This window comes from Benincasa hispida, chromosome 4 (genome assembly GCF_027475165.1).
Source record: "Benincasa hispida cultivar pf3 chromosome 4, pf3_genome.v1.1, whole genome shotgun sequence".
NCBI lineage: Eukaryota > Viridiplantae > Streptophyta > Magnoliopsida > Cucurbitales > Cucurbitaceae > Benincasa > Benincasa hispida.
In genome coordinates this window covers 24,183,415-24,198,915 of record NC_143481.1, presented here as the reverse complement: position 1 = coordinate 24,198,915, position 15,501 = coordinate 24,183,415, and positions in this window count along the sequence as shown.

Genomic DNA, 15,501 nt, shown 5'->3' with positions numbered 1-15,501 from the left:
TTCATTTCATCATGCTCATTTTCTTCAAATCCTATTAAAGAAGACCCATTTATTTTTCACATAAACAAATATATATAACCAATAGCACAATTTTAACATATATACTAAGACTAAATCTTAGAGATCGAAAGTATTTTTGTTCATCTTCTATTCTTTCCATTAGAAGAATTTCGGGCTTTAATGTCAGTTTTAAACCAACATTAAAGGGCTTTAATGTCGGTTGACAATCGACATTAAAGATAGTATTATTAAAGTCCTTTAATGTCGGTTGCCTTTAGTGTCGGTTTTAAACCGACATTAAAGGGCTTTAATAACACAGCCTTCAATGTCGGTTGTAACCGACATTAAAGGTCTTCAGTGAAATTTCCAACCGACATTAAAGGGCTTCAATGTCGATTGCAACCAACATTAAAGCCTGTGTTATTTTTTAAAAATTCTTAACGGACATTGAAGTCCCGAATATATCCTTTTTTTTTAAATTCTGTTGCCGAATCTATTTTTTTGTTAAGTATTAAAAACAACATTATATGTCTCGTGTTAGGTCAGAAAATGTCCGTCATTGTTTTATATTAAAAAGTATAAAAAATTTTGCATGGCAAGCCCATCAATATTTGTCTTCCACCTATGGATTTATCCACAAACAAGAATCAATATTTCTAATCCATTACATATACTCATCAAAATATGAAATAAACACACTAATCACCAACATTTACATAACAATACCATACTTTCATAGAATACTTACACCAAGCCATCATTTCTCTCATTCACAAATATCAATTAGTACTAATTCCATGAATACTTAACACCAAATACCCCATGAACATAAAAAATATATTATACATAAATCTTCCAATAATAAACAGATCATGTCTTCTACCTATGAATTTGTCCATAAACAAGAATCAATATTTCCAATCCATTACATATACTCATCAAAATATGAAATAAACACATTAATCACCAACATTTGCATAACAATACTAGACATTCATAGAATATTCACACCAAGCCATCATTTCTCTCATTCACAAATATCAATTAGTACTAATTCCATTCACAAAGATCATGGTTAGATAAATTTACATTCATTCTAAGCTAGCATTTACATTCTATTGAGACAAAAAATAAGAATTACATCCTTACACAAATCGGCCAACAAAACTTGCCCATTGGGTTCGAATTACGTCACTCTCTCCTTGGGTATATGCATCTTTTGTATTGAACTACAAAGAGGAAGAAAAGGATTAATTCAATATAAGTTTATGTCCATTTATTAAATTAAAGCTAGTACTATATAAAAAAATAAATAATGTACGTACAAGGCTAGTAATGGGAGTAGTAGGATTATGTACTATTTCGTGTATATACTTTTGCACATAGTACCCGCATCCTACAAAATCTAATTGACAAGGGCACTGCATATAAAGCAATTGAAAATAATTATTCTTATGTTCGAATGAACATAAATTGTTAAAAAATTAATGCAAATTTACCTTTATAGGTTTTCATTTTGGAGAAGACCAATGGTGTTGGAGATCGTGCTTGGTTTGTCATGTTTTCAATCTACTAAATAGTTTGAAAACATTAGTTAAACATAAATACTTCAATTAAGAGCTAATAAAATTCAATTACACTTACATATTTATAACTCCATGAAAATCCTCTTGAACCTTACTACGAAGAGAGTCCAAAACATAAATACAATTTTCTTGTAGATTGATTACAATCAATATCCAATGATAACTATAATAAGCAACAAATTTGAAATATTAGTACGTGTATAATGCAAATTAAAAATAACTTAAGAACTTGTATCTACTTACTCTATGTTATATGGAATGAGGACTAATTGGTCTAAATTAGCCAATTCTAGTTGATTGGCTAAATTTCTGGATTCGATATCTTGAGACTTACGTGTGGCGATATTCTTGCTTGATCAATTATAAAAAACTTCTTCGTAATATCATGACCACATTCATCCCAAAGATACCTAAACAAAGTGAAAGTTATTATTTAAACATGAAATAAAGTATACATGAGTGAATCTAGATGAGTAATACTTACTCAATGTATGTCAAAATACACATGTAGCCTATTTCAACCATATTGCAATATCGGATTAGATCATCACGGCCTAAATAAATAAATTTGTCTCTTCCAAATATATGCTCGTTCAAAGTGATACAGATCATGTCTACATCGTTCATGTTATGCATGGCATGTCCGTTCAATAGTTTGATGGTACCATTGGCGTTAGTATATTTGGACGACTAGCTGAAGCTCTTAATTGTTGAATGGTCCTACCATAACCAAAGTTACAAAAATTTAAAGTAGGAAAAATAATAAATAACCAAACTCATGTTCTGAAAAAGAGACATATTTTTTTTCTCGTCAACCATAACTACAAGTTCACAAGGTCATTTTACGAATTTTCCCATTGCTTGATTTAAGAACTCTATTTTACCCTTCACAGGAATTGGTATAGGCAAATCTTCTCCAATAACAATGTCAATCAGAACTTTAACAGTTAAGCATGACACATCATCATCAAATGTTGTGACTACTGCAACAACATTATCTACATTTCCTATAGCCAAGTGGCATGGTGTCCCCTTAACAACTTTAAAAGAACTTATGTCATGCATGGTTAAGCATGTACAATATGATTAAAATTTTCATTGTTTCTCTTAATCGGTAATGATTCACCGTGAAAAATCCATGTCTGATAACTTTGATCTATACCATTAAAAAATAAGTAATCTTTTATTTTGTTCACATTTAGAGTCTTTGCATTCACACACTTCAAACATGGACAACTCATGACATTCAGTATATTTGAATGTTGTAGACCATTTTTAATAAACATCTCGACCCCTGAACCATACTCAGCTGATATTCTATTCATTTTCATCCATGACTTATCCACGATTGTAAAATATGCAACTTAATCTACAAAAAAAAAATAATAATAACAAGGAAAAATTTAAAAGCATAAAATTATGATTGTAAAATATGTAACATCAACAAATTTAGAACAAATAGAACAAATAAACTTTTAAGATAAGCATCTTATAAATATTACCTTGTACTTGTTATTAATGTTGTTATGAAGTCCTTTTTGTGTTGGATGCACCTTCTCCATTTGTCAACCTTCTTAAAACATGTCAATGCAATCTTCCTATCTTCCTTCCAAATCTCCAAGAATCAAAATTTAGCCTTACATGTCAAACTTGAACCTAACAAATGAAAAACTTCACTCAAAATCATTTCATTATTGCTCAAATGACTTGACTCAAAGATTCTAATTCAACTACTTTCTAAAAGAACCTTACTCTGAAATAGTTTAATTCTTATCTCAATTTAACATATGCAAACAATGAATCAACAATACTAAAAATAAAGTCTAAAAATTTATACTATCATGTAACGTTTGCCCAATAATGGAGGGCTTGAGGATAATTTGCTGTCATGAACCTGCATATAAGAATCCAGAACCTTAATTTTTTCACAGATTTATATATCATGATGGATTTGTCAATAATTCACAAATTCAGCAAATGGTCTCACGATATCTAGATATGTTATGCGAATATCCATCAAGGAAGAAAGACCTACATTAATCTTTCGGAGTTCATAAAACACAAATCAAATACTCTGTTGTAAGTTAAAACCAGTTCATGTTTAAATGAATACCTCTTAGAAGACTAAGGACCCGTGTAAATCTTATAATATCAATAGAGTATTTGATTTGTGGTAGAGACGAGCAACGCGGCAGAGACAACCCACGGCAGAGACGACCGACGACCCACTGGCAAAGACAACCCACGGCTATAGATCTGAACAACCACGGACAAACGGCAAACGTGATGGAGAGACGACCCACGATCGATGGAAACTGACGATTGGAGACTGACGGACAGACGGCAAACGTGATGGAGATTGACGAAGACCGACGAACAACCACGGACGGACGGACGATTCGCACAGCCAAGGAGAGTTAGGGTTTTGGTAAGAGAGAAATGGAAGGGGGCCGGTGCGCGCGAGTGTCAAAATATATGAAAGGGGTTTTTTAATAAAGTAAGAAAAATAAATAAATAATTAGACCTTTAATATCGGTTTAAAACCGACATTAAAGCTCATCTTCAATTCTGTTTAAAACCGACATTAAAGATACTTTTTTTTTAAAACTGACATTATACATCCGATTTCATTTTTTCCAACCGACATTAAAGTCTAAAATTCTTGTAGTGTTGAAAGATTTGAATTTCATCTTTCATGTACTATATTTTAATTTTTTGTTTCAATCAAACAAATAATGATGAAGGTCAAAACAAGCCAAATTATAGGTGCAAAACATGTATTTGGCTTAATTTTAAAATAGCTAAAAAACACTATAATGGAAAAAGAAAAGAAAGCACCAACAAGACCAAAAGATAAATAAGAATAGAGAAAGAATTAATTAATAATAAAAGGCATTTACTATGGCTTCACGGAAGCGGCAGGAGGCGAGCTTCATGGCATCGGAATCACTTTTCTTCACAGCAGTGGCAGCAGGCGAGCTTCACAGCGGCAAGGCTCACGGCAAGGAGGTTAGGGTTCACAATTTCTCAAGGAATGGAGGGAGGGCTTGAGGAAGAAGTCCTAAAGCCAAATTGATACGAAAATGGCTCAAACGATGTCATTTATAAGAAAAACAAAAACACCATCGTTTTATACATTTTCCTAACGGTCGAAGACAGTCGAGTTAATCGCTTTTCTTGACAAGCATTCTCCGTCAAGAAACGTATACGACCATCAACGTATAAACAAATATTGACGTTTTATGACCATCAATATATGTATTTTAAAATTAATAATGTTTTTTAAGCTCTAAATTAAGGTTTTGTTGATGGTCTTATGTCACAAATGTCAACAAAACAAAAAAAAAAATTATACGTCAACAAAGACCAAATTTATAGTACTAATAGAAGAAAAAAAAAAGAAAGAACTTGCCTCAACGAAAAAAGCAGCAAAAGCACTACTGGCAAACGTGTTGACGGCGAGAAGATGATGGCATGCGAAACACATATAACAATAGTGGCAAGTGAACGGACGTGGGTCATGCGCCAGTCATGGGTCGTGGGTATTGCGTGAGAGTGAAAGTCACAGGTATGAGAGGAAAAAGAAAATCGGGGGAGAGAGGAGGAAAATGAAAGGGAAAGGGGAAAAAGGAAAATGTGGGATTTAAAAGGTCTACCCACATATCTTTTGTCAGATATTGTAAATATCTGTCTATGCAACTTGCGTAAGTAGAAATTAAAATTCGCTTTAGCAGAAACCCAACTTCGTAGGTTTTATTAAGACCACATAACTTTTTCTCCATGCATATATTTTTGTCGGCAGAAATGACGTTATGCCCACACATAAAAAATGTATCGACAAAAATTATATCAATCGACGTTTTATTGCGTTGACAGAAAAAACTATTGGTACAATTAAAAAATCTTATAGTATTTTATGGGTTTAAATTTATTTTAGTTTATATAGTTTCCGCATTTGTTTATTATGATTTCTTTTACTCTTTTGATTTTGTTTATTCACACTTTTTGGTTTCAATTTTAAAGCTATTACTTTTAAAAATGGACAATTTTGATCTCTATTTACAAACACAATGAAACCTCTTTAATTTTATAGTTACATTTCAAGAACATTGTTTAGTATAATATTTATGTATATGTACTTCAAATGAAATTTAAGAAAACATAATTGCACTTAGCTTCCTTTTTTTTCTTTTTTTTCTTTTCTTTTTTTAAAGAGAAAATGCTAAGCTTCAATTGGCAGTTTATCATCTTCATGCTTCTCTTCTTTTTTTTCTTTTTTTTTTCTTTTTTCTTTTTTTTTCTTTTTTCTTTTTTCTTTTTTTTCATATCTTGAAGCCTTTTCTTAAATTCAAAAGGATTGACAATGTAACAAAAGAAAAGCAAAATGAAGGCTAGATTAAGTAATTAAACAAAACTTATAAGGCAAAGCAAGAAAATGTATAGATAGAAGAAAAGCAAGCCATTTGTTTTTTAGTTTAATACTATATTGAACTCTTAGTCAAGAGTATATATTTTATGTGGGTTTAGTTATGTTTATGTTGGTGAAGAAAAGCAAACCTAAATTTGGAAAATTAAAATGCTTCTAAAAAATTTTTTGAAGAGAGGGCCCTATATATAGGTGATAAAAGTTACCAAACCTATTAAATTTCACCATTAAATTAATAAAATTTAAAAAACCCCTAAATTTTAAATTTAAATTATAGAAATAAGAAGATTAAAAAAATCATATTCTAACCATCTACATTAAGTATTGAATAAAAAAAAAAGTCTATATTTGTCACACCCCGTTCCAGATTTCCCTTATAACCTAGAACGAAGCGTGAAGACATTAAACATCACTTCTCTCTATGACATCTAACGTTCCAACTCTTAACATATCATGTACTTAAGATCAAACCCAGACTTCCAAACCCATTTTCAAAAATAATCTATGTTAATTGGCAGATTTAGGAATTTGATTTAGTTTAAATCACAATATTGTTTAAAGAGATTTACATACCAGCAATAAGGATTATTTTGAACAAAACCTCCCATGACATGTAACTCACAAGTTTTAGCTATTTCTGGAATACTCTCAAATATATGCACAAACAATATAACAGATGTTTAATAACACTAGTGGCGTTTGACGGCTCAGCAGGCACCAGGAACGTGTCGCTACCTGAGGGTAGGGAAAAACATAAAACATGGAAAGCATGAGCTAAAGCCTAGTGAGTGGTAGTTTAATATAAACATAAGCTATCGCTTTCTAAATCATCAATAAAGTTTATCAAATCATTCAGTAAACCATTGAACAAAGTATAAAAGATTTAACAACATCTCAAACACGTGCTAGTAAAAAAGTGGCATGATCAACTCTCATAAGCACATTATAAAGCATTCAGTTGTTATCAAAAAAACCACACCAACTTTGCACCCAAATACTCATTTACAACGGCGGGTTACTCTGGACAAGAATGGCCCACCCACGACCAGCCTCACCCACCCACGCCCACAACCCGTACCCATGCCCATTTCTAGTGCCCAATTGCTTGTTTTTTTAGCATTTTGGAGTTGGTGAGCATTTTTTAATCTCAATTAAGATTTTCTTGATATTTTGACCCTAAAATGAATACTTTTGGATTAAAAACTTATTTTTGGGGCATTTTGGGTAATGTGAGAAAAATGGACTTAAGGAGCAAAATGTGAATGTTTAGGTGTTAAAATGAGTTCAAGTGGTCACATTGAATCACTACGGGTTGTTTAGGGTTGATTTGACCTCTTATGAGTGTCTAGTAACATTGGGACTTTATTTCAGGCCAAATTAAGATTGGAAAGGCTTACAACCCAAGGAGCTCATGTCATGCCAGTGATAGGGAGTGGTTTATTTTTTAATGTTTTGATATAGAAAGTAATTATATATGATAATATGCTATGATTTATGAAGTGTGATGGCATAATCAGTTTTACTTGACTAATATTTCAAAAATGTTTAAATCAGGATTTCTGAACTGTCATTGATTTATATGAGCCTGATTTATGACAATGTAGTTTGGAACTAGAGTTTACACAATTGTGACTTGTATGGTTTTATATGAAAACCTCTTGATGTTGAATTTAAAAATGTTGAATGTTTGTGAAAGTGGTTTCAAACTACTAATTCTTGTACCCGAGAGATGGTTTTTTTTCGTGCTACTTGAATGTGTTTCAATAGCATCGCTTAGATGATCAGGGGGCTATTGGGGTCAAATGTGGCCAAAGTATACCGGGAAGTCCAGAGGAACCTGCACCTGTAGCTCTACCCAGGCTATCAGGAGGCTACCACCAGGGTCAGATGTGGCCAAAGTATACCGGGGAGTCCAGAGTAACCTCAAAGGAGTTGTTTGGTTGTGTAATGTTTAAAAGTGTTTCTGTTGTGTCTAAACTTTGTTCATGGTTTGTATATAACAGGAGACGGAAAGTTTGTGAAACTTGTTTGTGGATATCGTAATATGGAATATGTTGAATAGAAATTAAATGTACTAAAGGATTATTGTGTAACTGTTCAGATTTAAGCACAAGTTAAGTTAGTTAATAAGATGCTAAATGTAATTAATCTAGAAGGAGATGTGACAATATTGGTATAGGTAAACATAGATGACAATGTCAAAATATGAGAAGTGTTTAAATAATCAAAATCTAGAAACAAACTTTTCATATTCTCTAGTAAGATAAGGTAAGACCAAAACAAAGCTTAGCTAGCAAGCTTTGTAAATTCAAAATTTTGACGTGGAGATAAAAGCAGTATAAAAATAACTCTTCCCATTAACCATAATATAATACTAAAATAAGCTTCTCAAAAATTATATAGTTATAATTTAATAAAATTATTTATTATTTGGTAAGAAAAAAAATAAGGGGCATTTGGACAAGAAGTTGGTTATTATAGTCCTATGTTACTATAGTTGGATTATAATAGTTTGTGTTTGGGATATAGATTATTTTAGTATTATTTTAGTTTAGGTTATAATAGTATGTGTTTTAGATGTAAACTATTTTAGTTTGAGAAGAAAATAGTGAACATTTTAGCAAAGAATAAAAAAAAATGAATGTAAAATAGTAAAAACTATAGCAAATAGTAATTAAATACTGTAGTAAATGACGGATTTGAAATAGTGTTGACTTTAGTTAATTGAGGGTTTTGAAATAGTTTTTAGTAGTTATTATAGTTTTTGGATAGTCTTTCCCCCAAACATCCCCTAAATGAACAAACTAAAACTATGCCTTTTAAACATGCATAAACCAAAATATATGTTTCAAAACTGCGTAGGACTATTTTAGTAGAACACATATAGAATATATTTGGAATACATTTTCAAGTGTTTAATTTAAAAAAATAAGTTATTTTGAAAGAAATTGAAATGTTTGGCAACCACTCAAAATAACTTTTTTGTTATGAATATTCTAAATTATATTTGAATATCATTAATATTAGATATCCATAACATCTTTTAGTTACATATTCATCCAAACCTCCTCATTAATCTTCATAACTTTCTTGTCCCCTCTTTATATTTGATCTTGTAACCATTATTCTCACAACCCTATAAATAGAGATTGAAGAGATCATTGTATAATACCACAATGGACATAATACATATATTCTCTCTTTCTTTTTTCCTCAATTATCTTTCTCTTGTGTTCATATATTCGTTCTTATTTTCTCTCTATTGTATAACATGTTATCAGCCCAAGTTTCTACCACTAAAATGTTTGTAGAGATTAGAGTTGGTTCACTAGAACACCAAGAACGTTAAAGATCTACTTGAATTATCTACATATTTTATAGTATTTAAAACTAAAGTTCAAAGAAGGTGAATACTCTATTTTAATCATATATGTGATGTGTTTGAAAATTGATTTATTTAATATTAGATTTTAGGGTAATGCAATTGGTAGTATTTTTAGGAATAATAACCAAGTGTATAACATCATTTAAAAAAAAACAATTGCAAATATAGCTAAGTCTATTAACGATAGACTTCTATCGTTGATGGACTCTTACCAGTGATATGGTCTATCACGTATAGACTCCTACCAATAATATGATCTATCACTAATAGATTATTTAAATTTGGTCATATTTGTAATTTTTTTACATTATGTTGTTAATACTTTAGGGTCCATGTCTATGTTTGCAACTGTCCCTAGATTTTACATCGGATCTAATCAAATTGTAAAACTCACACAAAATTTTATGTGAGTATTAAAACTAAAATCTTCCATAGTGGTTTGAATCATTTATTAGTTTAAGCATTTATTATTATTTTTTTTAAGCATTATTTGTAATTTGGGTTTACATCCTTTGTTGGCTAATTTGGGACTTTGTATTCTTTATTGTCTTATTATAAAATTAAAAGGAAATCTTCTACAACTATTAATTATTTGTATTTAAGTGAACTAGGTGGTTTTTTTGTCTTCAAGTTTCTCAAACATATTGAATTTGTTTAGACATATATTTGTTGGACTCCAAACTCCACTCTCCGAAAATTCACACTTTGTTGCATGGGTCTTCATCACAATCTTTTTGCACCGATGATGAGTATTTCATGAATTATTGGTAAAAGATAAATTGTTGAGTAATAAAATTTAGATTTGAGAAACTCAAATAAACTTATTTTGAGTGATCCAAAATAGAAGATATTGAAAATCAAATATTTTTTTACTTTAAATTTTTAGTTAAATTTTATTAAGATATGTCAAATATGCTATATAGTTTTGTGTATGTTTAAAATTGTTGTATAAAATATGTCATTTAGATTAAAATTTATCATAGACCGCAAATCAACATCTTATTTTTAAATATAATTCTTATTTTTGAAAGATTTGATTGAGATGCTTTCCAAATCAATTCATATTCCTATATCTTTGAATATAATTATTATATGTGGAAATTTTAATTAGGATATTTGTTTTCTTAATTGGATTGCACACTTATAAGATTTGAGTTTCTTTTAAATAAAGGTAAAACTCTCTCATAATAACATTATCTTTTATTCTTTAAAATTCTCTTCTAATAACATTATTTTTTTTCTTTCAAATATGAGAACAAATATTCAAAATTATCTTTAATTTTATTTACAAAAATTTAAGATATTAAAGATTATTTCTTAAAGTGAATTCTTTTTAATAAGATTAACAATGCACTTAGATTCATTAATCTATTAATTAACTCTTAATTAAAAAATCAATGAACTAGAAATAAAAATTGACTAAGTCAATGAGGATTGTTTTTGTTAGGGTAAGCTATTTAAGTTACCGTAAGAAAACACTTCTACTTGGGAACTCACCTGGGAGTTGAATTAGTCAATTTTTATTTATTATGCTAGAATTGAAATATATTTGATTTTTGAATATTTAAATTATTCTCGTATGGAGCTTTCGAAATTTATATATATTGATTTTATAATATATATATGTGTGTTTGATTGAAGTTCTTTATGGTGAAGTTTGAAAGTTATTCACAATAGCTAATTATTTTTTTAAAAGTTAATTTTAGTTTAATACACCTGAAGTTGCATAAATCAATTAGTGTTCATTGTTTTTGTCATGTACCTATAGTTGCATATATTTTAAATTAATAAATGCTTATAAACTAATAAGCATATATCAAACATGTTATGCTCTTGTTGAAAAAGAAAGTTTAAAATATTACGATGAATATTTATCTAATATCCTTTGAGATTGAATAAAACATATGAGCAGATATTTCTATTAAAAATAATGACCAAATAATATAATATTATTCCTGAATGTTTTAATATTTAATCATTGAGGTCAGAATTATATTAATAAAAGAAGAAGTAATTATCCTATTAAAACCACCCATATATAATGTTTTGAATGAAAATTTCATTTTTCAAATGTGATGCAAAATGACAATAATCATGTACCTGCCATACAATAAGAAATAAAATCTTTATTACTGAAAAAGAAGCGATGTGTGGAAGTAAACTTTGAGAATTTATTTGAATCTCTTGAAGAGATCATAACACCCCTAATTATAATATTATGTTACAAGTTTCTTAGAATCTCCTGTAGAGATTATTATTGTTTTTGAAAACTTGTATATGAGATATTTGGATTTCTTTTAAATCTTAAGAATAAATAATATTTATATTTTGCATATAGTACATCTATGCATATTATAATTAAAAGTAGACAATACGTTTTAAAAAATTCAAATGCTTGAAGCGAAAAATCAAATATGTTATTAAGTCGTATAGACTTGATTAAAGATTTTGAAAAAGAAATTAAAACAATATTTTGTCAAATAAGCAAAATTGATAATTAATATATTTTATTCTCTGGTAAATCAAAGAGAAGTTTAGCAAATTTTGAAGGTATACATTATAATAGATATCATCTAGAAAGATTGATAATAAGAATAATATATGGTATTTATATACTATATATATTGTCTTCTATGGGAAGTGCATATATAAAAGTAATGTTTTTCCTTCTAAATTGTATTCACACATATTTGTGTAGTTTAAATATATGCAACAATGAACCTAAAGTTCATTGATCCAAATGTATTTTCCTTTGACATGATGAGTCATTTTGGGTCAATAGTGAAAATAACTATTGAAAATATACATTAACATCCATTGAAGAACTAGAAGATTCTTCCATCTAATAAATTATCATAGTATCGTGTTCTCAAGAGATTAATTATCAAACTCTAACTAGCTAAAATTGAAATTTAACATTTCCTACTTTTGAAATAGATTCATGGTTTTATGATTTTTGTTGGCATATCCAGTTGATGGTCGCATATATAATTATTATTTTGTTTTGATAATGTTAGTGAGTTTGCATCCCAAATATTTAATAATTGATTAGGATAAGTGTTGAATATTTTGTAGCTTATGTTCAAATAGCAAAACTTCTAAATCTGTATGAGATCATGTTATTGTGTATGCTCGACCAATGACTAATGAGTTTATGGTCAGAAGCCAAATATATTTCATCAAGATATGCAGTAGTTTAAATTGTTCCATAATAGTAATTAAGATGATGGGGCAATTAAAATATGTTGAAATTGATTTTACATCAATTAATTACTTTGAATACCTAACAGGTGGGTTATTTACTACACAATTTAATTATTATTAATGAGCCAAAATTTTCAACATTAGGAGGAGAAATTAAGGAAAAGTTAGAAAAATAAATTGGATAAAATACATTAGTATTGTCTCATTTTGATCATCATACCACTTTGAACCATAAGTTTAAAAATAATTTGTTTGTAAAATATTGCAAATCAATGCTAGATGCATTTACAGAACATTTACAGTTGCAAGAAAGTGACCAAGTTATATCTCAATGCAACAAGTTGTCAGTACTAATGAGTTTGCAACATGCCTGAAGCGTGATAGACAGATGGGTTCCAAAGATGAAGATCCTCGAAAAAAAAAGTAGTTAATCAATGACTCAGTTGAGAATATGGATATTCTCGAAGAAATCCTAAATATGAGCACTCATAAGAATCTTGAAGTAAATGAGGATAATAAAGAGATCTCGATAAATTATATGTCATGACAAGAAAAAAAATGGAATCATACTAAAATAAGTTAATAACATTTTTGCATAAAATATTGCTCACGATATTATTTATGAAAATGAGTGTTATATACTCAAATATATTGAAAAATCTCGCGAATGTTTTAGAGAATGTCAAATATGTGGGATACAAGTGAGTATTTTAAAAAAGAAAAAAATAGAATGGGATCGCAACATATAAAGCGAGACAAGTTCTGCAATAATTCTCGCAAAGACTGGTATTGATTATGATGAGACATATTATCCTATGGTGGATACAATACCATGAGATATTTAATTTATCTAACTATGCATGAAAACCTTAACGTACATCTTATAGATGTAGTTATTGTGCATTTATATGTATCACTTAATAATATATCCCCGAAGGATTAGAGGTACCAAAATCATATAGATAAAATATTAGACAACTATATATATATATCATAAATATTTTTATAAAACATTCTAGATGAATATAAAATAATCATCTTATTAAATATTTGATGATATGAGGGTATAAAAATAATCCTGTTTATCCATATGTTTTTATTAAAAAAAAATCATAACATGAGATTTACTATACATATATTGATGTTTTGAGCAAAAATTCTTGAAGGAATTTCAAAAGTAATATGGTTTCTTAAGAAATAAATTGAGATGGTAACTTTTGCTTTAGCTTGCGAATAAAGCATAAAGCAAATGAAATTGTATCAATTTATACATAAAAGATCTTATATGAACCAGTTACATTACCATGGTGGTTCAGTCACTTAGTGTGAAAAAAAATTATATCATCTGATATCAGAAAGATAATAAAGTACTTTAGATCCTGAAGAACCATAATTTTGAGAAATAAGTGTATTTATATCTTTATTAATTTATACACTCCTTGTTGTAGTATTTTTAGTAATTTTGTTACATAAATGTAATATTTCTCCAAAGAAAGATATTAGAGTAAAGTTAAACATATACTATTCTTTTATTTGAGAATTAGTTTACATAGATTTATTTTATTATCATAATTCTAATTGATCTAGTTGTTTGTGAAGATGCAGGATACTTATCTAACCCAGAAGAACTAGATCTTAAATATGTTGCTTAATACATGAAGAAGAATTTTTATATTATGGCGGTCTATAAAGCAGATTATAATAACTTCTACTTTAATTCATGCTAAAATCTTGATGATTCATGAGTCTAGCAAATAATGTTCTTATATGAAGACAATAAAGCATCAAATGACAACATCACTATTCAATACATTTCTTCAAAAGATGACTTGAAAAACTTATTAATGAAGGTGCTACCCTACGACAACATTTGAGAAGTTAATGCACAACATTTGCATGTGACAACCAAGACTTATTAAGTGATGCTTTCATGAGGGAGAGTAAATATGTTTCACTATTTTTCCTCGACTATAGTTTTTATCCCACTGGGTTTTTTTAGGAAAGTTTTTAATGAGGCAGCGGTTAAAGTATATGAATAATATACTCTTTTTCCTTCATTAGGACTTTTTCTCATTGGGTTTTTCTAAGGTTTTAACAAGGCATATATTCTATATACAATGGACATCTAAAGGGGGAGTATTATGAATATTCTAACTTATATTTGAATATTATTGATATTAAATGTCCATAACATCCATAGGTTACATATTCATCCACAAACCTCCCCATTAATCTTCATAACTTTCGTGTCCCCTCTTTATATTTGATCTTGTAACCATTATTCTCACAACCCTATAAATAGAGGTTGTAGAGATCATTGTATAGATACCACATAATAGACATAATACGTATGTTCTCTCTTTCTTTCTTCATCCATTATCTTTCTCTTGGGCTCTTATGTTCGCTATTTTTTTCTCTCTATTTTATAACAACTTCAATGTATTTTAATCAATTTTTTATTAAAGATATTTAAACAAAAATAAGTTATTTTAATAAACATTTTTTTCTCGAGTCAATACAAACAAGCCGATGGAGGTCTAAACTTTAAACTTTATGGAGAAATTGCCGATTTTGATCCAAAAAGTTTTTTCCAATTTAAAAGTAACCTCATTTTTAAAATCTACTTTTTTTTAACCTCTTTTCCATATTTTCGGTCTTTAAGTGGAAGGACCCACCATGTGAAAATACCATTTTGCCCCTCCATAAGGGTCGTTCAATTGTCTTGAATATGAAATCACACAACTAACCTAACTCACATATCTTAAATTAGAAACTTCAATCTTCAATTTCACATTTTGTTTTTAAGATAGAAATGTTTTATGTGAGGGTCCCAACTTCAGAAGAAAAATCATTTTCAGAGGGCCCCAAGTTTAGAGGATCCCAAGTTCAGAAGAACAATT